General features: G+C 46.7%; 1 protein-coding gene across 2 annotated transcripts in view; it reads left to right on the top strand.

Moving 5' to 3' along the window:
- Positions 1-238: 238 nt before the first annotated feature.
- Positions 239-26455, top strand: part of RALGPS1 (Ral GEF with PH domain and SH3 binding motif 1) — a 238776-nt gene continuing 212559 nt past the window's right edge. The window contains exon 1 of one of the 2 annotated variants that reach the window (XM_036261937.1): positions 239-469. The gene's annotated coding sequence lies outside the window, so the exon portion shown is untranslated. Of the gene's footprint in view, positions 470-20295; positions 20350-26455 lie in introns of those variants that run through there. The other variant, XM_036261938.1, reaches the window with a different exon arrangement.

Raw genomic sequence — 26455 nt, 5'->3', positions numbered from 1 at the left:
GGGATGGGCGTGGCGGATCGCTGAGGAGGGTGTGCGGCCCGGAGCATCCTTGCAGGCTGACAGAGCGTCCACCGGCGCAAGCAGAGGCCGAGCCCAGGGAAGACCGCGGCTGCAGCGACTGCGCACTGGCGCGCCCAGCCGGCCGATTTGCGTGTCTCCGCCTTTGCGACCGGTTTATTGGGGGAACTGGTCCAGAGCTGCCCACCGATTGGCTGGGCGGCCCGCCGCTCAGCTCCAGGAGCGGACGGTTTCTACTGCGGCTGGGTACCGGCTCCGCTCCCGCGTCGGCCTGCGCTCCAGCTGCGCCCGGCCCGGCCCCGGCCTGGCTCGGCCCCGCTGCGGCCTCGGAGCGAAGGCGCCGCTGCCGCCTGGGCCGCTCCCAGGGCCATGAGGAGGCGGCGGCAGCCACTGCGGCCCGCGTCAAGGTGACCGGCCGGGACTGCGGCGGCAGCGGCTGCGAGAGCGGGCGGTGAGAAGAGCGGCCCGCGGGGCGGGGCGGGGCCCTGAGGGCTGGGCTGGAGGGAGCTGCAGGTGCTGGAGGCGGGACCCGGAGGGGCCGCTGGGCCGGGAGCGGCCTCGGGGCGGGAGGCGGGCCTGGGGGGGTGGAGGTTTTGTCGGGCTAGTTTACGGGCGCCGGAGCAGGGTCGGGGGCCTTCGTTGCGCTGGTCCGGTGGGGGCTTGGTATGGAGGGCAGCAGGTGTGGGCATGGAGGTGGGGAAAGGCCGCAGATGCGGGGGGCGGGGCTGGCGGAGGCAGTTCGTGGGGCCGAGGGGCTGCAGGTGTGGGGGGCGGGGCCAGGTGGGATCACAGGTTTGCCACTGGGTGGTGGCCGCGAGGTGAGGCCAAAGTGGCCGGAGAGCTTGTGCCTAAGGAAACCACAGGTGCAAGGGGCGGGGCTAGGGAGGCCTGCAGGCGCGGGGGGCGGATCCCTGAATCGTTGCTGGTCCGGAAGCGGGGCCCCAGGTGAGGAGCGAGCAGAGGTGAGTGGTCACCCGAAAAGGGAATGCTGCCTTCTCGGGGGGGGGGGGGCAGGGGAGGTAGAAGCAGGAGTTTGGGGTTCTCAGAGGGTTCTGGAGGTTTCGAGGGTTCTCGCTGGGCCAGAGGGGCCTGCCAGGCCTGCCTGTGCTTCTCCTGAGTCGGACTTGGGTCTCCGCTCTCCTGACTACTCGACTGGCCGCTTCCCTGTTCCACATCGTGCCTTAAGTGGGACATCATTTTTCACGTCTCAAGGACTTTTCCTGTTGCTGTTGCGGGGGCCATGCCTAGATTGGGGGGCTCTTGGCTTTCTTTCTATGATCAGCTGTTGAGAAGTGTGTGTGCTTGAAGACTAGTTGGGAAGCTTGACCAGACCTGGCTTTCTGGCGCCTGATACCAGAAGCTGCTGCAAATCTTAACAGTGGTCGTCTCCAAATGTAGGAAATAAATGGCAGCCTGGTTAGGGGGAAGAACGGGAATGAGAGTTCAGAAGCTTTTTCCTCAGTGTCATTTTGGAGAATCTTTTTCTGCTTTGCAAAACCAGCATCATAGTACCTGCCTTGTGTGCCTCCCAGGGGCCTTGTGAGGATAGGATGGAACCGTGCTTACTGAGCACATCCTTGTAAAGTTATGAGTCTCCCTTGTCTGTGTTGATGGGCAAGTTGGATTCAGGAACTGGGGGGTCTAAAGAGCAGGAGATTTCTGAGAGGAGGGGATTTCTAGGCCATTTTCTTGTTTCAGTTTGGGATGAGGCTTATGGCAGGGAGTCCCCAAAAGACTAATTCCTGTCTCTGATGATGACTGCTCCTCCCTGTGAGGCTCTGAGGGAGCTGTGGCAGGGAACAATGGCAGAAGGAAAGTAGGGGAACATTGTTTGCTGACCTTTAGACCCCAACCCCAGTGAGGACTCTGAACTGGAGCTTGAGGCTTAGGCTTTAACCTTATGGAATTCCCCCTCCCAATTCAAGTACAAACCCTGATTCTACCACAGTAAACAGAGGGGAATGCCAGAACTTCATTAGATTCCTACAGGGGCAGAGAGAAGAAAGCAAGATTATGGGGCTCCCTCCTGTTCAGAAGAGAGTCCCCATATTCACGTGTGTCCTTTTATTGTGCAGTGCCTTTACTCCCTAGCAGTTAGACCAATCTGAACTCTTAATTCCTCCTACCCGTGTTGCATGGACAGAGAGAAGGCAGGAGAAGGCTTCTCCTGTACTGGTCTGCATTTGTCTTCACATTAGAATATATGGGACTTTTGGGGACCAACCACCCTGGTGCTGGCTTCTCTCACTACCACTGGTTTTATGGTGGTGACCCAGTGGCATCATGGGGATAGCATCTCAGGGCTGGGTCCTTACTCTGGCCTGTGCTTATTTGGCAGGTACCCACAGGGTCTAGATGCAGCATGTGTGAGTTGTCCTATTCTGTCCCTGTAGAAACTATGTAAATGACTCTTAGAGATTGCTGCCCTCTGCATAACCATCATGCTCTGTGGATTAAAAGGAAAGCCCAAACTTGGTGGCACACAAGAGCTAGACACGTATTGGATAATGAGAGGATAGGTTTTTTGATGGGTATTATTACAGTGACATATCAGGGTTGAGAGACAAATTTCATTAATGGAAAATATTGCATCTGAGGTTCTCTGTGACATAACCCAGTCTACCTTTTTAAATTAATTTTCCTTTTCAGTATGAAGGGTAAGACCTCTGGCTTGGAAGTCAGGCAGGTCTGCATTGGAAACCTCATGCACCAGTTTCTTAGCTTCTCAGAACTTTAATTTTCTTATTTGTAAAAAACAAGGATAATTATGCTCACCTTGAGAGCTCATTATGAAGAACAGATGAGACAAGATATGTGAAGGCACCTGATGTGTTAGGCACTCAATATATACTAGGGTCCGCTTCTGTCCCTCCCTGCCTGCTCTTCTTTCTTTCTTTCTTTCTTTCTTTCTTTCTTTCTTATCCTCACTTGAGGACATTTTTCCCTTTTTTTTGTTCAGATAGAGCAGGAGGGAAAGAGAGGAAGAGAGTGAGAAACATCGACATGAAAGGGACACATCGAGTGGCCGCCACCCTCATGACCCAACCAGGGCCGGGGACAAACTGCAACTGAGGCACGTGCCCTCAGCGGGAACTGAACCCAGGTCTCTCGGGACCGCAGGCTGACGCTCTAACCGCTGAGCCAAAGCGGCCAGGGCTGCTTGCTCTTCTTTCAACACAACAGAATAGCATATAGCATATAAGAAGAGCAGGACTGGTGATTCTGAGGCTTTCACTTCTTTTCTTTCTTTCTTCTTTTTTAAAATCCTCACCCGAGGATATTTTTCCATTTATCTTCAGACAGGGTGGGAGGGGGAGAGGGAGAGACATTGATGTAAAAGAGACACATTGATTGGCTGCCTCCTGCATGACCCTGATCAGGGCCGGGACCAAACCACAACCCGGGTACGTGCCCTTGACCAGAATCGAACCTGTGACTCTTTGGTCCGAGAGCTGATCCCCTAACAGCTGAACCAAAACCACTGAACCAAACCGGCCAGGGCTCCTTTTTTTTAAAATGTTTTTATTGATTTTTTTAGAGAGAGAGGAAGGGAGAGAGAGAGAGAGATAGAAACAACGATGTGAGAGATACATCGATCGGCTGCCTCCTGCACGCTCCCTACTGGGGATCGAGCCTGCAACCCAGGCATGTGCCCTGAACAGGAATCGAACCGGGACCTCTCAGTCCATGGGACTGATGCTCCATTCACTGAGCCACACCGGCCAGGCAAGCCTTTCACTTCTTATGTAACTTTGGTCCTATCCGGTCCCCTCTCCAGGCCTCGGTTTTCTTAGCTGAGTGAGAATGGTGCTAGGTTATGTGAACATCAAGGATGGTCCTAGCTCTGGCATTCTGATTAGCATGCCCTCATATTTTCTTGAAAGACAGGAGGGAGGAAACTAACGACCTGTTCTTTAGTTCTTTTTAAAACATCTGTTTAGCACTTTGCCTACCACAGAAAAAATATTGCAACATTACTGAAATTAGTGAACTTCAACAAGGAAGGCAAAAATTGTTTAACAGTCCTATTTTACCCCAAATTAAGTTCATCTATTTTGTATTCATAAACATGCATAATTTTTTATGGTTACAATCATATGTATGTGAGTATTTGGAAAAGGCCTGGCAATAAGTGGTTTCTTTAAATGATGTTTTAATCTTATTTTTTAAGAAGTAAAAAATAAAAAATTACACATGGATTATTTTTAAAGGCAAGTTGTTCAGAGAGGGAACAAATGTAAAATGTTTTGCCTCAAGCTTCCAGTTCCTAGTTCTTCTCCCTAGAGGCAAACACTGTTACCATTTTTCTTGTTTATTATATATTTTTCTTGTACAAATAACACCATTCTATACATACTCTTGCTCCTTCATTTATTATTAACTTGATCTATTTCAGAAATTGTCCCAACTTTGGAAAATGTTCCAGTTGGAAAATGGTACATAGAGTTTCTCCTTAATAAATTATTTTGGCTGATATTGTAAGCACGATTTTGACCCCCCTCCCCCCATGATGTTTACTCAGTAATGGTTAGCAGTCATTGTGTAGAAGAATAACGAGACAGCTTTTGTTCTCCTCTAGGAAAGAAATGGCTTTGGTCTCAGTGAACAGTAGACTAAAGAGTAATCCATGCATTTGGATTCAAGGCAGAGGACAGAGAAAGGAAAGGGGATTTGTTCACTAGTCATTGATAACTGATTTTTCATTCGCATATGATCCATAGTTCAGCTCTGTCACTTACTGTATGACTTGAGACAATTTACCGAATCTTTCTGTTTTAGTTTCCTTATCTGTAAAGTGGATGATGATAATAGGATCTGCCTTTTGGTACTTGAGCAGTAGGTGCTCAAGAAAGGGTAGCTGGTATGTCATTAATAATCTAAAGTTGATTCTTTTATTCTTTGTCAGCAGATATTTACTTGGTAGTTGAGGGTGAGCCATGAAGAATGCCCTTGAGATGCTCACATACTGTGCAAGGAGACAGGCATACAAGTCACTGATTACAAAAGAATATGGTGTGCCTGATGGTGGGGAGGTGACTGTATGGGGGCCATGGAGGCAGGAAACAATGACTTCTCTCTGGGTGATTTGAGAATGGCTTCCCAGCTCAAATCTTCCTTCCTTTGTGAATCCTTCATTCTAGGCACAAGTGACTATTCCCATTTGTGCTCCCTTGACTTTCATTGTGTATACACTTTGATGAGAGCATTATTGCATGCATGTTACTGTACAGGGAGTCTCCTACTTTCATTTTTGCTGAGTCTCCAGGCTATGCTTTTGGTGGACATCGTGATGGACCTCTGCTCAAACAAGTTATGTCACCAAATGTTGGTGAACTTTTACTGACAAGCTATCAGATCAGTGGTGAAACCCAGACTTTGGACTCTATTACTTCATTCCCCAAGTATTTGAGTGCTGACTCTGAGACAGGCATGTGTTGTGCCATATACCAGCTGCAGACTTTGGGTATGGCTGGTGATACTTGTCCTACTAAGTCTTAGGGGTGGGAGAGGAAAGAAAGACTTGCTTCAGATGCTCCAGGATAAGATGGGGAAGCAGAAAAAAAGGACAGATCTAAAAATGAACTGCTTAGCTTGGTGAACCCATCACTCTGTTCCCCAGAAGTATGGCTGCTCACCCTTCCCTTGGGGTGGAGTTGTGGAGGAGCAGGCCTGAGGGAGATGAGTAGGTGGTCTGTAGATTTTGACCATTGTTAGGGGATAGTTGGTCAGGTTGGCTTCTGTGAGGAGCATCCTGGAGCATTTCTGGGGCCACTTCTTAGAAAGAGAAGAGACGTCACTTCCTTCTGTGGGCATTCATTCACCAGCCTTGCTGGACTCCTGCTTTGGGCTAAACCCTTTGCCTGGATGCTGGGCCTGTGGAGATGAAGAAGCTCCATCCTGTCCTTGTGGACCCACTGGTCAGTAAGTGGAGAAGTCACACATAAACAGAAGGTGATTGACTATGATGGAAGACCTCAAGTGAAGTGGCCAAGCAGATTCAGACTCAAGCCAAGCTGACCTGGGTTCAAATCCTGGCTTTTCTACCCATGGCCTCTGTGACCTTGGGCAAATGTGCTCCCCACTCGAAGTCTGTTTACTGATATATAAAATGGGGACAGCAGTGTTACCTAACTTGAGGCTGTTGTTGAAGATTCACTGAAATAATGCAGTGGAATGTTGAGCACGTATTGGCTATATTCTCTGGGTTCTAGTAAAGAGGTAATGGTGCTGTTTGGGTGGTGAAGGTGATGGTTATCCAAGAAACCAGCTCTGAAGACACGAAGTGCTTAAGGAGTTCGTGAAACATTCCTCAGGGAACTGCTGACCCAGGGCTGTAGGTTTGTCTACAAGTGTTTCCTCCTCCTTTTTTGCACAAGCTCTTCTAAAGGTGACTTCCCAGCACCATCAGGAGCGATGACCTGCACCAGTCAATTCCAGGACTGTTCCCTGTGGGGAGGCCTGAGTCAGACTTGTCTCACCTGTCCTTACTGAGAAGCGCAGAGACCACGAAGACCCAGAGCAGCAAATCCTTCCGCGGTTTTTCTGCAGAGTTTTCAAATCCATTGTGTTCTTTGCAGGAGATTTGTCTCCTGAGCGTCAGAGAGGCAGACAGGGCAGCACTGAAAGCAGACTCTGGAATCAGGAGGGTATGGGTCCGTGTCCTGACTCTACCACTCACAAGCCCTGTGATTTCAGGCAAGTGACCACTCCTCTGTTTCCTCACGGGTACAGGAAGCGTGGTGGTACCTACCTCCCTTGGTTCTTACAAGGCTTCAAGGAGGTGCTGAGGAACAGTACTTAGCATATTGCTTGCACACCATGAGCACCTGGTAAATGTGAGCTAGGGTAACGTTCTCTTTGAACCACCATTAGAGGGCTTTTCAGTTGCCTGTGGAGGGTGGCAGGCGGAACTCAGCCTGCGGTGGGGGTGCATGTGCAAGCCACTATAGCCCTATAGCCGTGGAGTTCCAGTGAGGGAGAGGACGGAGTCACCTTGAGGGTGGGACCGCTCTCAGGCCAGTTCAGGAAGTGAAAGCTGGTGTGCCCAGTTCCTTCTTTTTCATTTTTCTGTGATTCCATGTAAATAATGGGTCTTCGGTAGGAACTAATGCAACATTACACTTTTCCTCTTTAGGATTTAAAATTTTTTAAAAATATATTTTATTTATTGATTTTAGAGAGAGAGGAAAGGAGAGGGAGAGAGAGAGCTAGAAACATTGATGAGAGAGAACATCGATTGGCCGTCTCCTGCATGCCCCCCACTGGGGATTTGGCCCACAATCTGGGCATGTGCCCTGACTGGGAATCAAAACAGCCACCTCTGCCCTGGCCGGTTTGGCTCAGCGGTTAGAGCGTCCGCCTGCGGTCCGGAGAGACCCGGGTTCGGTTCCCGCTAAGGGCATGTACCTCGGTTGCAGTTTGTCCCCGGCCCTGGTTGGTCGTGCGGGTGGCAGCCACTCGATGTGTCCCTTTCATATCGATGTTTCCCTCTCTCTCTCTTCCTCTGTCTCCCTCCCACTCTGTCTGTACAAAAAATGGAAAAATGTCCTTGGATGAGGATAAAAAAAAAAAAAAAAGAAACAGCCACCTCTTGGTGCATGGGTCAATGCTCAACCAGTGAGCCACACCAGCCGGGCAGATTTAAATATTTTTATTACAAGGTTTTACTTTATTTTTTCTTTTTCAGATAGAGTGGGAGGTGGGGAGAGAGAGAGAGAGAAACATCGATGAGAGAGACACATTGATTGGTTGCCTCCTGCACGAGCCCAACCAGGGCTGGGGACCGAACTGAAACTCAGGTACATGCCCTTGACTGGAATCAAGCCCATGACTCTTTGGTCTGCAGCCCTATACTCTAACCGCTGAGCCAAACCGACCAGGGCATAAGGTTTTATTTTAAATTTAAGACAATTACTTGAGTATTCAGAAGAAAAATTAAATGCTTGGCTTCAACAGTCAAAGGTTTTTTTTAAGGTCATCTTATTGGAGACTAAAGGAAGAATAATGAACATAATTAAATTCGTGTTTATTGGGTACAATAATTCTTATTCACTCTTGTATAAGCTTGGTAACTAGGTCAAGGAAAATCTGTGCTTTTGGCATATTTTTGAGTAATTAAATATTTATAAAAACAAGCTAATAAATTCAGGAGAATTTGCTGTGTCTCTTCTTGTGGCAATAAAGTAGTATTTGGAGTTAGTGAATTTCACTATTTTAAGATATTTCTTATTTTGTGTCATTTCTTGGCTGGCTGTGTTTTGTTGTTTTTTTCCTCTAAGAACCATTTCTCCAACATTCTGTCCACTAACATTGTAGGTTGTTTCCCCGTTAGGCGCCCACAACACCCTGCTGTAGCATGTGATAACACTGTGTGACCAACAGCGACTTCTTTGCGACTCCCCTGCTGGGCTTTGCAGAATAAGGGTCTGCACTTGTTCCTCCCACCCTCATGATCTGAGTATGTCATTCCCTCTGCTCAAAACCCTTCAGTGGTTTCTAATTTCTCCTAGAAAAAAGACCAAATTGGTAGCAAGGCCTGCAGGGTGTAACGATGTGCTCTTCAGTGTAATGGTCGGTTATGACTCTCTCCTCTGCAGTGTAATGTAGTCCCATCAGATCATGGACTGTGGCTGTTGGCTCACCATCAGGCCCTCAGTGCCTGGCATATAGCTTCTGGCCCATAGTAGGTGCTCCATAAATGTTTGTTGAATGAACAAATGAAGTGAGTGCCCAGGGACTGACCTGAATCTATAAAATGAGATGGTTGTTGGATCTGAGGTCCCTCCATTTGAAATATCCCAACCCATTACAAAGTGTCTTGACACCCAGTTTTTCAGCCTTATTGATTCTGCACAGTAGGTGGGGGCAGGCTTTGACATGCAGAGGAGAAAATGGATGCTCAGAGAGTTTAAACTGTCCAAGGTGTAACTAAGGGAGAAGCTGAGTCCTCCTCAGGGTGCCTCAAGTTGTGGTTCCTGACATACAACGGAGGAGTCACAGGCGAGGTAAGGAAACAGATTCATTGAAAAAAGGTATTTGTAATCATTTCTCTTGGTTTTAGTTATTTTAATTTCCTAATTATTGAATTCGAGGAGTTGAGTTCAATTTGGAGTGATGGGTTTAAGGCGTAGTTTCATTCTAGGAACCAGGAAACCCTGATCTTTCTTATAAATGGCCCAAGTATAGTCATCATTGTTGCTGATTGGCTGATAGCTAAGATTAGAATTCGTTCTTGTTGAGAAGCTTTTTGATAAAATTAGAAGTTGCTTGCTGATTGATAATGTAGTATTCTTTTGGTGTTTTCCAAAGATGCTGGCTTTGTCTGGCGGGGGTGGCTCAGTGGTTGAGTGTCAGTCCATGCACCAAGAGGTTGCCGGTTCGATTCCCTGTCAGGACACATGCCCAGGTTGTGGGCCTGATGGGGGGGGGGGGGGGGCAGGCGGGAAGTAGCCAATTCATGTTCTCTGTCATTGATGTTTCTTCTTTCTCTCTCTCCCTCTCACTTCCTCTCTCTATAAAATCAGTAAAGGAAAAAAAAAAAAAAGCTGCTGGTTGCTTCAGTTAACTTATTTCTCTACTTTATCTTTGGTATGCCTGCTACTGGGCTGTTTTGCAGTGAGCACTGCTGTGGCCTTTGTGCTCATCGGATATAGTGCTAGTTCATCCCGAAGGTTAGGGGTCACTGAGTCCACTGTCCCCACTTTCCAGGCTTTCATACTCAGGTGTCCTGAGTCCCCACCCAGTGACACCCATGGACTTTAGCACATCCATTTGCATAGTGCAGTTTCTCAATAACCACTGCAGCTCATGGGGTGTTGCTTATAGACTGTGTCGTAAAGAAGCATTTCTCACCAATGAAGCCTCTGCCTCAGGGTTCTTGACTGAATCTGCAGTGAGACTGCATGGGAAGAGGAACTAAGACTTGACTCATTGTAGAGCTCCTGCTGAGAAAAGGCATTGCCTCTGGTGGGCTGTTAGCAACACATGTACTGATCCTAGGGGCTTCATCAACATTAGGGGGCTCCTTAAGGCCTGAGCGATTCTTGGAACTTTGTTTTATCAACAGAGCCAGTATACTTGTGGAACAGAGAGAGCAGCCTGCTATTACAGAAAGATCATTGAAGATGAAGCCAGAGTGCCAGGTGTGTCAGTTTGCTCTGACACCTGCTTTCCAAGTAAACAGGAATCCCCCCACCCTTTCTTCAGTAGGAAATCCCCAGTTTTAAGATCTGAGATTGCTTTGTGAGGGTTGAGTCAGAGTAAAGAGGGCTGCATGATATTAAAGTATTGTACCAGTAATCAAAGGCAGCCTTATTCCTTGTTCCTCCCTTTCTTCCAGACCTACCTGCCTGCCAGTCCATCTGTCCAGCCATCCGTCCATCCACCCATTCATCCAGTTCATGTTTGGGGCCTGCTGAGTGCCAGCACTATGCTGACTGTAGGGCCACAGTAGAGGAAAAAGACAAGCTGGTCCTTGCTACCTTTTAGCTTAGAGTCTAATAGCAAAGTTAAATAAGTATAAAAATAATAAGTATATAAAAATGAATTACAGTACTGATGACAGTGGCTATAAAAGAGGAGGACAAGGTGCTGAGAGTCCATAAACGGGATGGTTTTCCTTGCCAGGAGGGTCAGAGATAGCCTCTCAGAGGAAAAGGAGTTGGTTTTAGCCAGGTGAAGAGGTGACAGTTATATCTGTCATGGTCCCAGCTGGGGCAAGGGTCTGGTGAATTCAAGAAGTAGCAGCAAGTCAGCGTGGCTAGGACACTGAGTACAAGGGAGACACTAGGGTTCACGCCCTGATGGTCATGGCATTGTTTTTCTGACCTGTGCTGGAAATCCAGTCAAATTCTATAGTTGCTGATTCTTCTTCAGAACTCCAATCACCAAAGCATCATTACTGAAGAATTACCTGCCATGGTTTCCAGGATAGCAGCTGGACTTATTTTTATTGCTTTAAAGATTGGTTGCTTCCTGTGCTTCTCCTGGGCATGGACGAGCACCTTGATCTCCTTAGCAATTTTCATTCATAAAGTAAACGTTTACTGAGCCTGTAACTGGCTTGACTCCTTGCCCTTAGGAGCCTGCAGACCTGACAGAGGTGCATAAATGCTGCTGCTGCTGCTGTGTCAGGGGTGGTGAGTGGTGGAGACGGAAGCTTATGGGGCAGAATCAGAATCACAGGTTGTTAAAGGTAGATTTCCAGTTTCCCAGGTGAAGCGGACATAGAGGAAATGGACTGGATAGAGATACCGCAGGAGAGAGCATGCGCGTCACAGGTGAGCTGTGTGGTGTTGCTGGAGTGTGAGGCTTGTGAAGGGCGGGAGGACCAGCTGAGGGAGATGAAGTTGGAAAAGTGGTTTGGGTTAGTACTCAGAGGGACTCGCAGGCCATGCCTGGAAGTTTGGATGTTATCCTGCGGGGCGTGGAGACATGTTCTGGTGAAGATTGGTGGTGTGGGAGGAGGTGGGCGTTTGGGAGGTGAATCCAGAGGCTGTTGCATCTGATCCTGGCCATGGGGCTGCAGAGGAGCAGGCAGGTTTTGAGAAACTGAGGTAGAGGCCTCTCTCCTTGGAGATCTAGTGGGTGGGAGGAGGGCAGTGTCAGTGTTTCTCACTTCATCAAGGTGATGTGCGGGGCCAGTCACAGAGACAAGGAACATAAAAAGAACATAAACCCTGTGGGGCAGCATTTGGCAGCTGGCCTGCGAGTCCAGAGTTCAGGGGTAGGTCTGGGCCAGTGCAGTAGTTCTCACTCTTTGGAGTATCAGAATCCTCTGGTGTTTAGGGGAGAGAGACTGGCCGTCTGCACATTGAAGAGTTTTCACAGATTCTTCTGATGCCCACACTGGTCTAGAGAGAGACTTGAGGTCATCTTTGTAGCACTGGCCCCGAAAGTGGTAGGAGGGGTATGGGACTACTCAGGAAGCCAAGGATCCTGGCTGCACTGCTGGGACACCCCAGCACGAGGGGCGGAACCAGCAGAAGAGAAGGAGAGGAGAGGTCAGGGAGGAAGGAGGAAGATGATAGTGTGGGACTGGTGTGGGGTTCCCTCCAGCACTCTCCCGGCAGGGCCTCTACCCCCACTCTCAAAGCTGGGTGCTTTGGTGCTTCACATCGGCACTCTTATTGTCACTAATGTCAGCCAGTCTCTCCCGAGAAAGGTCATTTTAGTTATCGTTGCTTCTGCGTGTAAAAGACTCTGAGGGAGGCTCTAAACCCTTCAGTCTCCCTTAGAGCCTCTTAGGCAGTCCACTCACATCTTATGTTGGTGATCCTTTGGACCAAAATCTCTGGCTCCTGAAGCAGGAAAGCTGGGACCCCATTTAACATCCTAGGGTTCGGGATGAGTCTGTAACCTTGGTGGGGAGACATATGTCTAGATCCCAGGAAAGGCAGCTGTCAAAACTGTTGGAGGAAATTCTGGGAAGGTGATAAAACCATTTAGCCTGGACGAATGTAGTGTGGGAGCCCTGTGACTTGGGAGTGAGTGCATGGTTGGTCCCCCATGTTTCCTGAGCTTGGGTGCCAGAACTTATAGGTAAGGTCTCAGAGTTAGAGTACATAAGATCTACCCAGACTGCCAGTGGAGGGAAGATCCTAAATTGGCAAAAGTGGAAGTCTCTCTGGTGGGTCTAAATGCCTGACTGAGGTCAGCTTACAGAACCCAGTGAAGAGCCTTTAATCTGAGAAAGCCAATGGGAAACAGCTCTATGATCCACCATCTGTTTTGTATTACGCTGAACTCAAAGACCTAGGAGTGTGGACAGAGGCAGAGACTGGTTGTCACTGACCCTGGTGCTGAAAGCCACAGATGAGCGCCAAGAAAGGATTAGGGATAACTTGAGGAAAGTAGCTAGCTGTCTTTAATACCAGAGCCAGCCCCCTGGTATGAAGCCATTTGCTCCTCAGGAAAGGAAAGGAAAAGGGATTAATGTTTGAAGAGTTGAGATGCCCCAGTGCTTAGGCACAGCGAAGGAAGCAGATGGCTAGATGGGAGTACATGTTCCAATACAGAATGTAACGTGCTGTTCAGCTCTTGTGGGACAGAACATAAAGAGATGGTTCAGAATAGGGTGCAGACTTATTTGGGTTCAGATCCTGCATTTGCCCAAGGACTCACTGCCCCAGTGGCCTGGGTTGGGGTGGTTAGGACCCTGCATTCTTGGCATACCCAATAAGACATGTTGGAGACTACAGAAGACTGAGTCTCCGAGCAGGTGGTTGGCAGAATTCAGTGGGACAATGTGTGTGGAGCGTGTGCCACAGTGTGCACCAATAGGAAGCTCTTGATCAGTGTTATTCCTTGTAATGTCTGTGGGCTGTGGAAAGACCAGCCCAGCTATGACATGATCAGTTATCACAGTCTTTCTGCCCGGTTTTCAGTGTTTAGACAAGACTGAATGTCCTGGGATCGACAGGACACTGGGGCAAACTGAAAGGGAGAGAAGCTAACTCTCAGTTGCTTGTGTATAGTTCTTGCCTTACTGCATACGTTCCATACCCATGGGGCATGTGCTCTGCTAGCTCTTGGTGAGTTATTTATAACTCACTTTTTATATATAGTTAAGTGAAGTTATTTCTTGAGCTTAATATTCATGGTTTGCTTAATTTGAAATAAAGTATAGTAAACCTTAAGAAATAGGGTATTACTTGTTTAGACATATATTTAGCAAGATTCTTCATAACTAATTCCAGACTAATGAAACTTTAAATCTGTATGATGTATAAGAGTATCATAAGTATGTAGAGCTAAAGGATATTTAAAGATTAGCTCAACTTTCCAGTTTTATAGAAGAAAAAACTGAGGCAAGAGAAGTGAAGACGTTGGCTAAAGAATGATCACAGGTGATGAGTGACAGATGCCATACCTTAGCCCACAGTCCTCTCTGGGAAACCTTGAGCTCATTAGGGTAAATAGAGGAAACTAAGGGTATTTGTCTACACTGTTTTTGGTTAAATATCAGGCCAGGACTCATCTGTGCTCACTCAAGAATGAACAAATAGAAACACTGACATTAGCAAGGACCCACGGAGAAGATTAGCAGCATAAGGAAAATAAACAAGGCATGCAAGATCTAGAGGAAGAGCAAGCTTTGGGGAGATGTTTACAAACCTTTATTCACTAAACTGAAGTAAATTTCAGACATCATCTTCTTTGTGCTCTCTGAGAAGTTAATGATGCTCTGAAAGATTAGATGATGCATCGACAGGCTGAGATGAAAAAGGAGCTTGAGGACTTAAAGAACCTAAGGAAATAAATCACATAATGCAGCACTTGGAATTAGTGGCACTGCAGAGAGTCAAGGAATCAAGAAGAGGATCAATGGCCAATCTCAGAAGGGTTAGGAAGGCAACAGGAGACCTCAGATGTGGGTGATGGACCAGATCAGAGACCAGACAAATGGCATAGAGGAAATCCTCAATTTTCCTGAACTGAAGAAGACCTGGGGGGCTCTCACCAATCAGGCAAAACTAGCAAATTAGCTAACACTTAAAATAATATCCAGGGAACTATTAAAAAAATTTCAAGACTAAAGAGAGGATACCATAAGCATCCAGACAAAAGGAACCTTAAAATCAAAGAAAAAAAATATTAGGCTGGGCTCAGACTTGTCTACACATAGGCTCCAAAGGCAGCAGAGCAGTACCCACTGAGTTTTGAGGGAGAAAGGTTGTGACCCAGGAATTTACACTCAGCCAAGTTTCAGTTCACATTTGACAGTAAAGAAATTTATTTCACTCATGCAAGGACACACCTGTGTGTAGCTTTTGCTATAGCCATGCACCATTCCTGGGAAAAAAATCACTAAGAGGTCTGCTCTGGCCGCTGAAAGATGAATCAAAGTAAAAGGCCACGAATGGGCAAGTCAGAGTAGGAAAGGATTGGCAGCAAGAGGGCAACCATTCAGCTAATAGAATACAGATGAAAAGATTATGGAAAGAAGATAAAACATTAAACCATTATTAATAGAAGAAGGCAGGAAGAGAATTTCTGCTTGAACCAGAGATCGCGTGTGTGAGCACACTCTGCATGCCTAAGACCTCTACAGGTGTGAGGATGAAAGATTTGAGTAGTATGCAGAATACCTGTGACCACTTGTATGGCGGTGCCTCTGGGCACCATCTTTTCAAACTGCCCTGGAGAGGTTTGCGTGGCACCTTCATTCTGCAGGGTGGCACATTGCTGGTGGGAATGTAAAATGGTGCATTCTTTAGAAAACAATTTGGCAGTTCTCAAAAAATTAAGCATCGAGTTACCATGTGACTAACAATTCTTTTCTTAGGTATATACCCAAGATAATTGAAAACATATATCTATACAAAAACATATACATGCATGTTCATAGCAGTATTATTCATAATAGCAAAATGGAAACAGCCCCCAAATCCATTACTTGATAAGCAAAAGGTGGTATATCTATATAGTGAAGTATTATTCAGCCATAAAAAATAACTAAGTACATAAATGAGCCTGGAAAACTTTCTAAGTTAAAGACACCAGACTTAAAAGGCCACATACTGCGTGATTCTGTTTCTCTGAATGTCTAGAAGAATCAAATCCATAAAGACAGAAGGTAGATTAGTGGCTTCCAGGGAGATGGGGGAATGGAAGTGAGTGCTGATGGTTTTCTTTTGGGGGTGATGAGAAGGTTCTGGTATTAGTGGTAATGGTTGTACAACTTAGTGAATATGCTAAAAACTGCCAAGTTCTACAGAAAAGGGTACATTTTATGGTATTTAAATTAGATCTCAATTTTTAAAAATAGGTCTTTCCTCATTATTAAATGTTAAATGTAGAAAAATAAGAAACAGAGTTAGACAAAAAGCAGCCATCCTCTTACTGTTAATATTTGGGTTACATGTATTCAGACTGTCATGAGTGGTGCGTGGGACCAGCACAGCCCACAGCATGTTCTGCATTAGCCTCTCGTCGGGGTGTTTGTCCACAAGCAGTATTTTGCTGCAGGTGGAAATGGTGCACTCTTGGAGTCAAAAGACCTGGGTTCCTGCTCTGATGCACCTCAGGTTTGTGGGCTGAAGAGAGGAACTTAATTTCTTTCCTCATCTTAATTAATTAATTATTTATTTATAAAAAAAAAAACCTCACCTGAGGATATTTTCCATTGACTTTTTAGATAGAGAGGAAGAGAAAAAGAGAGGCGCGGGGGGGGGGGGGGGAGATATCAATTGGTTGCCTCCTGTACCACCCCGACTGGTGCCAGGGATTGACCTGCAACCCAGGTAGCCCTGGCCAGTTTGGCTCAGTGGTTAGAACGTCAGCCTGCAGACCAAAGGGTCTCAGATTCGATTCCCAGTCAAGAGCACACACCTGGGTTGCAGTTTCAATCCTTGGCACTGGTTGGGGTCGTACAGGAGGCACAATTGATGTATCAATTCACATCGATGTTTCTCTCTCTCTCTCTGTTCCTCTCTCTCCCACTCTACCTGAACAAAAAATGGAAAAATGTCCTCAGGTGAGGATGATAAAAAAAAAAAAAAAAAATTAATGGAGCCCTGGCCGGTCTGGCTCAGCAATTAGAGCATCGGCCTGCAGACCAATGAGTCGTGGGTTCAGTTCTGGTTAGGGGCGTGTATCTTGGTTGTGGTTTTTTCCTGGCCCTGGTCGGGTGGTGCAGGAGGCAACCAGTCGATGTGTCTCTCACATCAATGTTTCTCTCTCTCTCTCTCTCTCTCTGCTTCCCTCCCTCCTACTGTATCTGATGATAAATAGAAAAATATCCTTGGATGAGGATTAAAAAGAAAAATCAATGGAGAAATATCCTCAAGTGAGGATGAACAAAAAATAATAAATGAATGAATGAATGAATGAATGAATGAATGAATAAATAAATAAATAGATTGTAATATTTACTTTGTGATATCTTACCCACTAGAATGGCTAAAATGAAAAAAAGAAAGACCATATCAAGTGCTGGCAGGTAGCGCAACCAGAGCTGTCAGGTGGTTCAGCCCAATCTGGAGAACTGGCATCATCTACCAAAGCTGAACACACATTTGCCTTAGGATCCGCAGTTCCACTCCTAGGTGTCAACCCAAGAAAGGCATATGAGTGTGTACCAAATGGTATGTTCAAGACTGTGCATAGCAGCACCATCTGTAACAGCCAGACTGGGGACAGGAGTGCCCACCAGTGGCAGGATGGACAAAGATGCACATGGTGAACTCCCACATGCCACACTGTCACCAGGAAGCACTCATGACCAGTGATTCAGTGAAAAAGGATGAATTTCACAGACGTAATGCTCATTCAGACACAAAAGTTGCATACTGTGTGATTCCATTCATACCACGTCTAGGAATCAGTAGTGGCTACCTTGGGAGGCAGGCAGTGCTAGAAGGGGGCGTGGTGGGGCCTGGGGCCTGGCGCTCTGTCTCTCAGTTTGCATGCTGGTTGCTGGGGTGTGTTCACTCTAGGACAGTTCTTTGCCCTGTGTGCTTTTCTGTACATATGTTGCACTTCCATAAAAAGTTTATTTAAAACACTGAAAAAAGGAAGCTTATCAATCACGTTGCTCTCACTAAAACTTGTTAATGAGAACAAAGTTTTTTTGTATTGTTGATGAATAAAATAAAATAATTATTTTAACATACTTATTTCATCTTTATCTCTTTCTTTGATCATTTATATTTGTTTTATAATGTACATAACATGTTGCTACATGAGGACATATTTAATTTACAAATAAATATATGTATGTTAGAGATGCTTGCTAAATTTTTTTCCACTATTGGCAGCGAAGACTCCAAAGGTTGGTGAGTGGTGGCTCCAGGTTGTAACAGAAGGGGCAGGCTGAGCAGAGGCCCGGCTGTGGGAAGCTGGTGGGTGAGGGGGTGAGCCTCAAGCACTTCCATCAGCTTCTGTGTCGGGATTGGTTTCGGAGCATGAAGTGTGGGACAGGGAAGTGGCAGTGAAGCTGAAGAGGGCGCCAGGCCTCTGAGGTCTTGGGTTCCAGGAGCCCGGTGTGGGGGTGGGGGTGCTGAGAGCAAGCTCTGAAAGGTTAGAGGACAAAAGGAAGGGATCGAGCAGAAGAAAACAGAGGAGGCCAAAGAGACTAAGGAGAGAGGAAGAGAAAAAGAAGGGTGAAGTCATTAGTAGGGGTTGAGAGATGAGTTTCCAGAGCTGATGAACCATGGTAAAGCTACTCAGAGGCAGAGCCTTAGGCCACTAGCCTCAGCAAGTAGAGCTCCTGGTGGTCAGGTGGGGTCACCAAGTGGGTCATGGTAAGATGGTGTGATGGTGAGGAAGTCACTGGCGTCTGATGGGAAACAGCCTGGAGTTTAAGGGTCGAAGCTGTTTTGAAGATTGGGGAGAACTGAAGATGTTCTCAGGAAGAAGAAAGGACCGAGAGAGTGGAAGACACTGAGGCTGCAAGGGAGGGCTGACTGGCCTGGGTCTCAGGCAGATGCCTCTTCTCAGAGGTGGGAGCGGAGGACCAGGACAAGATGTAGAAACATTCAGGTTGAAGGATGGACCTGGGGGAGCTGAAGTCAGTGCTCCTCACTGCAGGATGTCCTAAAGCCACACACCTGGGCATGGGCAGGTGAGAGTGAGGTGTGGGGGTGTGGAGAGAGGGTTTTGGAGAAAACAAACCGGTGATGGGGGCCCTCTGCAGGCACCTGTGCAGGATGCTAGTCTGTGCCAGTGGCCTCTTGGCTGCCGCTGCTCGGGGTGTACTGGGCACCCCCTTCCTGGCCCCATACTCTTTTTTCCAACAGCCATGTGCCTGAGGGCAGGGCTGTTTGTGTCTGGGCACTCCCGAGTTCCTTTCTTGCTGGGTGGCACTTGCTGCCTTGGCTGCCAGAATGCACCCTCCTATGGGGTCAGTACTTCTCTCAGTGCGAGAAGCCCTCACACACTTAACGTAGTGTGTATTCGAAGCAGGGGAAGGGGAATAGTCACCAAGGAAGTTTAAGTTAATTTTGGTGACTTTAGGACAGGCTTTGCTACCTGGTAGGCTAATGATGATATTAAATATTGATCTATGGGAAAAGTATTTGACATGTCAAAGACCAAGTTGAAATCAGATCTTGTAGTACTATAGTTGGTGTGGCCTTGCTGAGCTTTGGGAAACAAGTCTTAAGTTTCACCATATGGAATATCGATGTAAATTGAGTGATTCCCTCTACTTTTTTTTTTTTTTAATCCTCACCTGAGGATATTTTTCCACTGATTTTTAAACAGAGTGGGAAGGGGAGAGAGATTAAGCTCTGGGGTTTTCTCTGTGGTTCTTGTGTCAAGGGCTTTTTCTTTTCTTTCTCTCTCTACCTCTCCCTGTACAAAACCTCTAGTTACTACTCTGTCATACTGTCACCCCTTTGCTCCCACTGATCAGAAGACAGATGTTCTGTATCTGACCCCCCAACAACTGGCGTTACTTGGACAACCTCCTTTCTCTTGAGCCAGGGTCCATGTGCCTCTCCACAGGCCTCCTCTGTCCCCAGTTCAGCTCCCCTCCCCACTTGGGCTGTCCTAGCTTGAGACCCTTCAGCAGAAAGGGTCAGCTCTTCGTGTGGGTTATGCTTGGCTGTGGGAGGATGGGGTGCGGGAATATGGAGAGACAACAATTTACTGGGCAGCCAGCTGCCACCCTGCGATTCTTGCTCCCTGAGATTCTGCCCTCCCCATTTGGCACCTCTTCTGAGAATGCTTTTCAGCATTCCCCTGCTCACTGGAGCTCTCCCTCTTAAACCCGTGACATGTGTTTTAACCTCTTCCCATGGCCCTGGCCACATTCTGCATTGCATCCTGCTTTGACAGGCCTTGTCCTTCCTGCCTTATCTTCTTGACTAGACTCTAGGCTCTTTTAAGGCAGGCGTTGTGTCCTGCTTATTAGTGGATCCCATGCAGCGCCTTGCTTAATATCTTACACAGGTGCTCAGTGAATATTACTAGACTGGAAGCAACAGGGAATCTCTCAGGGCTCCCAGCATTAACTTTAGTCATGGCCCTCAGGTCCTGAAATAACATAAAAGAATATGGGAAAAGGCAGGGAGTGTTGCCAAGAAGAATTGTGGGAGGCTCTATTCAGGTAGGAGCAGTCAAAAACTGTTAAAAGCTGAAATATTACAATATTTTTCAGATTCTTCTCGTAGCCCTACCCTTCTGTCAACCCATTATCATAAAAGAGGCAGAGGGTGAAGCTTCTGATGCCTTCCTGCCAGGGGCCCAGTCATCCTTGATATCACGTGATTCACTGAAGTACAAGTAATTCATATACTGCTTAGAAGAAGCAAGTTCCCTAAAACTCACTTCTCAGTGGGATTGGTTCCCCTAAGGAGAACCCTGGTGACAACTGTTGGCCTAAAGGTAAGTGCACATGAGAAAACTGAGAGCCAGAGAAGTAATTTCCCTGAGGTCACACAGCGCGTAAGTCGCAGAGTTGAGATTTGACTTGGGTCAGTCTAGTTCCTCTCCACTGTCTGTGCATTGAGTCTGATTAGAACTGAGTTCCACAGGAGGGTCTGCAGCTGCCTGCTTGCTGCCTGTGCCCTTGGTGGGGCTGCCCGATCTCACCCACCCTAGGGGATCTGGGCAGAATTACTCCCAGTCTGCGCAGCTGGCAGAGCACTGCCTCTCCCCTGTCTCCAGGGGCTGGAAGGCAGAGGACCTGCTCCCCACTTCTCAGCAGGAAGGTCACGGCCTGCCAGCTCATTTCGTTTGGGCCCCTTGAGCAAAGGCTGTGAGGTCATCTAGGGCCTCAGGCTCGTCACTGCTGCAGAAGATCGAGCAGCCCGGCTCGAACAGGGTATGAGGACCTGCATCCTTCAGCAGCAAAGACAAATGACAGCACATTTGCAGGGATTGGCTGTCGAAGGGAGGGAAGCCAAGCCGCACGCTTGGAGCAGTGGGTCCTTTGAGGCAGGATGGATGGAGAAGATGCATAAGAGCTTTAATTTATATAGCGAGAGCTTCCAAAGGGACAAGGTTCCAGTGTACCAGAGGCTTTCTGGAACTAAAACGCATGGCTTTTGAATTTAAAAATCAATAGAAGGATTGAAACGAGTGGTTTGGAAGGTCGAATAGGAGAAATGCTTCACAACCCAGAACAATAACAAAAAGAAATGGAAATAATGAATTAAAATGTGAGGCACTCTGCCCTGGCCAGTTTGGCTCAGCAGTTAGAGCGTTGGCCTGCGGACTGGAGATATTCCCACTAAGGGCATATACCTCGGTTGCAGTTTGTCCCTGGCCCTGGTTGGGGTCATGTGGGTGGCAGCCACTCGGTGTGTCTCTCTCATGTTGATGTTTCTCTCCCCACCCCCACTCTATCTGAAGATAAATGCAAAAATGTCCTCGAGTGAGGATTAAAAAAAAAATGTGAGGCACTTGAGACCTTGTCCAGGAGACCTGGCATGGGAATAATGGGAGTTTCGGAGGAGGAAAAGGATAGAGGGAGGAGTCATAGAAAAGCAGTGCGAGAAAATGTCACTGAATTGAAGAAAGATTTAATTCTTTGAATTAAATGGATTCACGCAGCTTACACTGAGACCAACACTTAAGACCTATATTTCTAGCAAAGTTCCTAAACTCGAAGAAGGAGAAAAAAAATTGTAAAATATTGTAGGAAGAAAGAACAGGTTGTTTTCAAAAGAAAGAGAATCGGAATGTTACTGGTCTTTCCACGTACAAACCTGGAAGCTGGAAGGCAGTAGATGGGTGTCTCCAGACTGTCAGAGGGAGGGGCTGTAGCCCTCTGTATACCCAGCCGAGATGTCGCTCACTGCTCGTTGCAAAAGAAGGACATGTAAAACATGTGAGGACATAAAACATAGCATTATCTATTAAATGTACCCAAGGAAAATACTCAGTGAAGTATTTGTCCTCTAGCTGAAGGACAAAGCGGAGCAGAGATACTGAGATGGGAAGGAGCAGGGAGGAGGGAGGAGGAGATGAACCAGCCCTTTTACCCTGGATGTGAGACAGCAAAGTGGGCATGGCCACCGGGTGCTCCAGCAACATTTTGGCACCTGTTTCAGCCTACACATCTTCCTGGACGGAAAGCCACTTCCAAGGGCCTGATTAGGGGAGGGGTAGGCAGAGGAACTTGACACTCATTACAAAACATGCTCCCCCACAGGCAGCGCCTGGGGTTTTCAGTGGGTTGGGTGCCTTTAAGTGCCCCCTCCTTCCCTCATACCCAGCGTGGCTCCTCAACCTTTTCTCTTGATCCTCCCTTGAGAGGCCATGGCCCTGACCACTTAGGAATGGATTGGAATGCAAGGGAATGGGAAGTAGGGGGGAGGGGAGGAAGTAAATGGAAAGCAAGGACCAGGCTTGATCTTTACATGTTGGGTGTGTTGAAGGTCAGTCTTTAGGGAGTCTGGGAAGGGAGCTGGGCTGGAGGGATTATTCAGGCAAGTCTGATTCGTAGCTGAAGCCCCTCTGGGGAGGGTCCACCTGGGCCCTGCCTGGGCTGAACCTGAGCGCAGTGCATTAGCCCCAGGTGTTTGTCCCACTCTCCTCTCCACGCCCCAGCACTGCAGGAGTACCGTCTCCTTGACGTCCCTCTGTGCAGTTCTGGAGCTTTGTTTTTTGGCAGCAGAACCAGATGGCTGGAGTTGCTGATGGGGTGGCTTAAGCATTGCGGTCTTGCTCTGACCTTGCCCCTTTCTTCCTGTAGCAGGCTAGTGGGGTAGTTCATTCATTTTTATTGAGAACACAACAGACTACGTGCCGGCAACTGGGGGAAAAATAACATTTGAACCCTTACACTGTGCCAGTTGCTGTGATCAACACTCCACAGAGGTGGCCTCCATTCAGGAACTTAAGACATAAATCTCTTGGACAAGTACCTGGCACCTGCTGGTTCTCCTGAGTGCCCCTAGAGCTTTTAGCTAATGCTCACATGAGGTGAGCACAGTCCCATATCCCCACCTCACAGAGGGGCAATATGATGCTTAGAGGTACTTGCCAGCCATCATGTAGGTGGTAGGTGGCAGTGCCAGGATTCAAATCCAGAACTGTTGGACTTACAAGTCCCGTCTCTGAGGGTAAATTAGATGGGTGTGACTTCTGGTTTAGCAGAGAGATGCTCAGAGAAAGCAATTTGGTCTAGTGACAAGTGCTACAGCAGGCAAAGTGGAGGGAGGGTGCCTAGAGGAGGGCACTTGACTCAAGCCTGAAGGATGGAGGAGAGACCAGTATTCCAGGCAGAGCCCTCGGTGTGGTCAACATTGCTTCCTCATCATCCATGGGATACACCTGTCTCCTCTGGGCTTTGGTGAGGAGGCACTAGTTTAGTGGTCTGTGCACATACTCAGTTAGTGATTAATCATCTGAGGGCAGGGGCGTGGCTACTCATTCTAGCCAGACTTCTGGGACCTTATCACCCAGGTACTCCCATGGGAATAGACCCCTCCCCTTCCAAGCACCGTGTGATCTGAGGTCCTGTCACTCTGCTTTATGAATCCCCCAGCCTTCTTGGGACACATGTGCACAAGACCTGGGTTAGATCTGTGCTGCCCAGCTGTCTGTCACTCCACTCCTGTCCCTCCAGTGAGTATATTCGGCTGTCCCAGAGGACTGCTCCACTGCAGTTACACATAAAGAAATGAAGCATCATTATAAAATTATGGTGGACAATCTAAACTAACTAAACCCCACCATAGCATACCACCCCCACAAATCAAACTGTTTGCCTGTTTCTTTTCCAGTCTCTGTCCACAGGGCAAGAGGGTTTTTATACAGTTGTGTCTCTTGCCTCTTCCTTTTCACAGTTGGAAATAAGATTAATCAGTTAAGAAGTGGCCACCAGGTGGCAGCACAGCACCAGACATCTGATGCCAACCTTCCAAGTCTGTAATACCTGGGAGTGAGCCATCCTTGAAGTGCTTGTCTGTGGAAGTTTATTTTCAGTTTTCTCTTTAAATGCTGTGCTTCTCATAGAAGTTTTTCATAACCATTTTAACAGAAATCGAACAGAAGTATACAAAAAAGTAGAAAGTAAAAGTGTTGTGCAATGACACCTTTAAGAAGCAATGATATAAACGGATGGATATCCTTCTGTACTTTTATGTGTGTTCACAGTAGACATAAATATAAACATGTCCTAATGTCACTTTCTCAATAAGACCCCCTTTAAAATTATGACCCTGCCCCCTCCCCACTTTCTTTGTCCCCTTTTCCTGCTTTGCTTTTTCTCTATCACCTATCACCAGCTGGCATACCATATAGTTTACTGAATGCCTTATTTTTATTTATTGTCTGTTTACTCCAGAATATACTGGGAGACTTGGCTTTTTCTTCACTGCTCTATGCCCAGCACCTGGACCAGTGCCTGACACATACTAGACTTTCAGTAAATACTCGATGAATGAATGAATGTTAATATGTCCTGAATTTGTGGACATCTTTTCCATCTAAATATTGATCTACCTCATCCTTTTAAACCACTGCTTAGTGTCCCCTTGGATGACACGCTCCACGGCTGCCTGTCCTGAAGCACAGCTGTGTGGGTCCCCAGTGCTTGCTTGCCTTTTGTAGGTGGAGGTGCAGTCAGTGGCCTTCCTAGAATGTACTCTCTGGTGACCTGTCTGATGATTTCCTTGCTTTGCTCAGACGCTGGGCTTAGTGCTTTACACACAATATTTCATGTGATCCTCATATTATACACCTCACATCCGTGAAAGGTGCTGCTCTTAGCTTTTCTCTTTGCAGGGACAAGCCCCTGCCCAAGACCACATGTCTGCCAGGAGTTGAGCCACAGCTCTTGGGGGAGGGGGATTCTTTATTAAAAAAAATTTAATCCTCACCTGAGGATGTTATTGATTTTAGAGGGAGAAGAAGGGAGAGAGAGAGAGAGAGAGAGAGAGAGAGAGAGAGAGAGAGAGAAATTGATATGAGAAACATTGATCAGTTGCCTTCTGTACATCCCCCGACTGGGGATTGAACCCAAAACCTAGGTATGTGTCCTAACCAGGAATCAAATCTGCCACCTTTTGGTGTAGGGGATGATGCTCCAACAGAGCCACCTGGCCAGAATGGGTGGGGGGTGGTATCCGGGGGTGGATTCTTTATTAAGGGTATTACTGCATCATCTCTCATGTAACATCACTAACACCCTTTCCTCACTTTGTAGATTGTCTTTCATCTTTTTTATAATGTCTTTTCCTAATCAGAAATTTTAATTTTTAATGTAGTTAAATTCTGCCAATAGTTTCCTTTGTTTTCTGGCTTTTGTATCACCCTAGAGAGGACTTCTTCACCCCAAGATTGTAAAAAGGTGATTTGTGTTTTCATTAGTATTTCTATGTGGATTTTTTTGTTTAAATCTTTAATAACAATTTATTCTTGCCCTGGCCTTTGTGGCTCAGTGGCTAGAGCATCAGCCTGTGCACTGAAGGGTCTTAGGTTGATTCTTGGTCAAGGGCATATACCTGGGTTGCAGGCTCAATCCCTGGTCCCAGGTGGGGGTGTACAGAAGGCAACTTAATCAATGTGTCTCTCTCTCCCACCTTCCTTCCTCCATTCCACTGTCTCCAAAAATCAGTGGAAAATATATCCTCAGGTGAGGATTAACAAGAACAACCAAAATGATTCTTATATATAATATTGGGTAAAATTTTAAACTAATCCTCCCTCACATGAATAGTTAATTGTTTCATCAACATTTATTTATTATTTTAAGCACCAGGACCAACGATCACCAGCTGCCCGAAATCTCTCAATGTTAATTCTGCACGTAGAACAATCAAGCTGCTTATGTGTGCCACTCACAACAGAAGCCCTTTTTTCATCAACATTTATTGAATAATCCATCTTCCCCCCCGTTTGAAATGCCATCTTGATCAGTTGTTATTTCTCATGTGTACTTGATCCTGTTTTCTGGACTGTCCTGTCCTGCTGATCCGTTCATCTCTTTGATGTGGCTTCCTGGCAGGGCAGGTCCCTGTTCATTATACTTTTTTTTTTGAAAACTTCTTAGCTCTTTTTAATTTTTCTTCCAGATGAAATTTTAAATCAGTTTGTTGAATTCCAAAATGAATTCCCTTAGGATTTATAATGAGCTTACATTTTATATATAGATCACTTGGGGAGAATTGATGTCTTTACAATATTGTCTTGTTAAGAGAAATGAAATACCTCTCCTTTGATTTTAAACCCTCATTTTTGTTTTTTAGTTAGATTTCATCATTTGCTTCAAATGATTTTTAAACATCTTTTGAAGTACACACACACACACACACACACACACACAGTTTTGTTGGTGGTAGGCTCTTGTACCAGTCCATTTTTGCCACTTATTTGCATAGAGGAGATCGTTGATTTTATGGCCGGATGTCTAACACTCCTAGCTTTTTCTTCAATCCAATTCCATTTGCTTCAAATTTTCTAGGAATTCTTCATTTCTGGTTTGTTGATGCCACCCTTCTTTGTATTTTAACACTGCAACAGATTTCTTGCTCTTGTTTTC

The sequence above is a fragment of the Molossus molossus genome, unplaced genomic scaffold (assembly GCF_014108415.1).
Source record: "Molossus molossus isolate mMolMol1 unplaced genomic scaffold, mMolMol1.p scaffold_m16_p_14, whole genome shotgun sequence".
NCBI classification, from domain to species: Eukaryota; Metazoa; Chordata; class Mammalia; order Chiroptera; family Molossidae; genus Molossus; species Molossus molossus.
The sequence above is the reverse complement of the archived record's forward strand: the minus strand, read 5'-3'. Positions and strand labels throughout refer to the sequence as shown.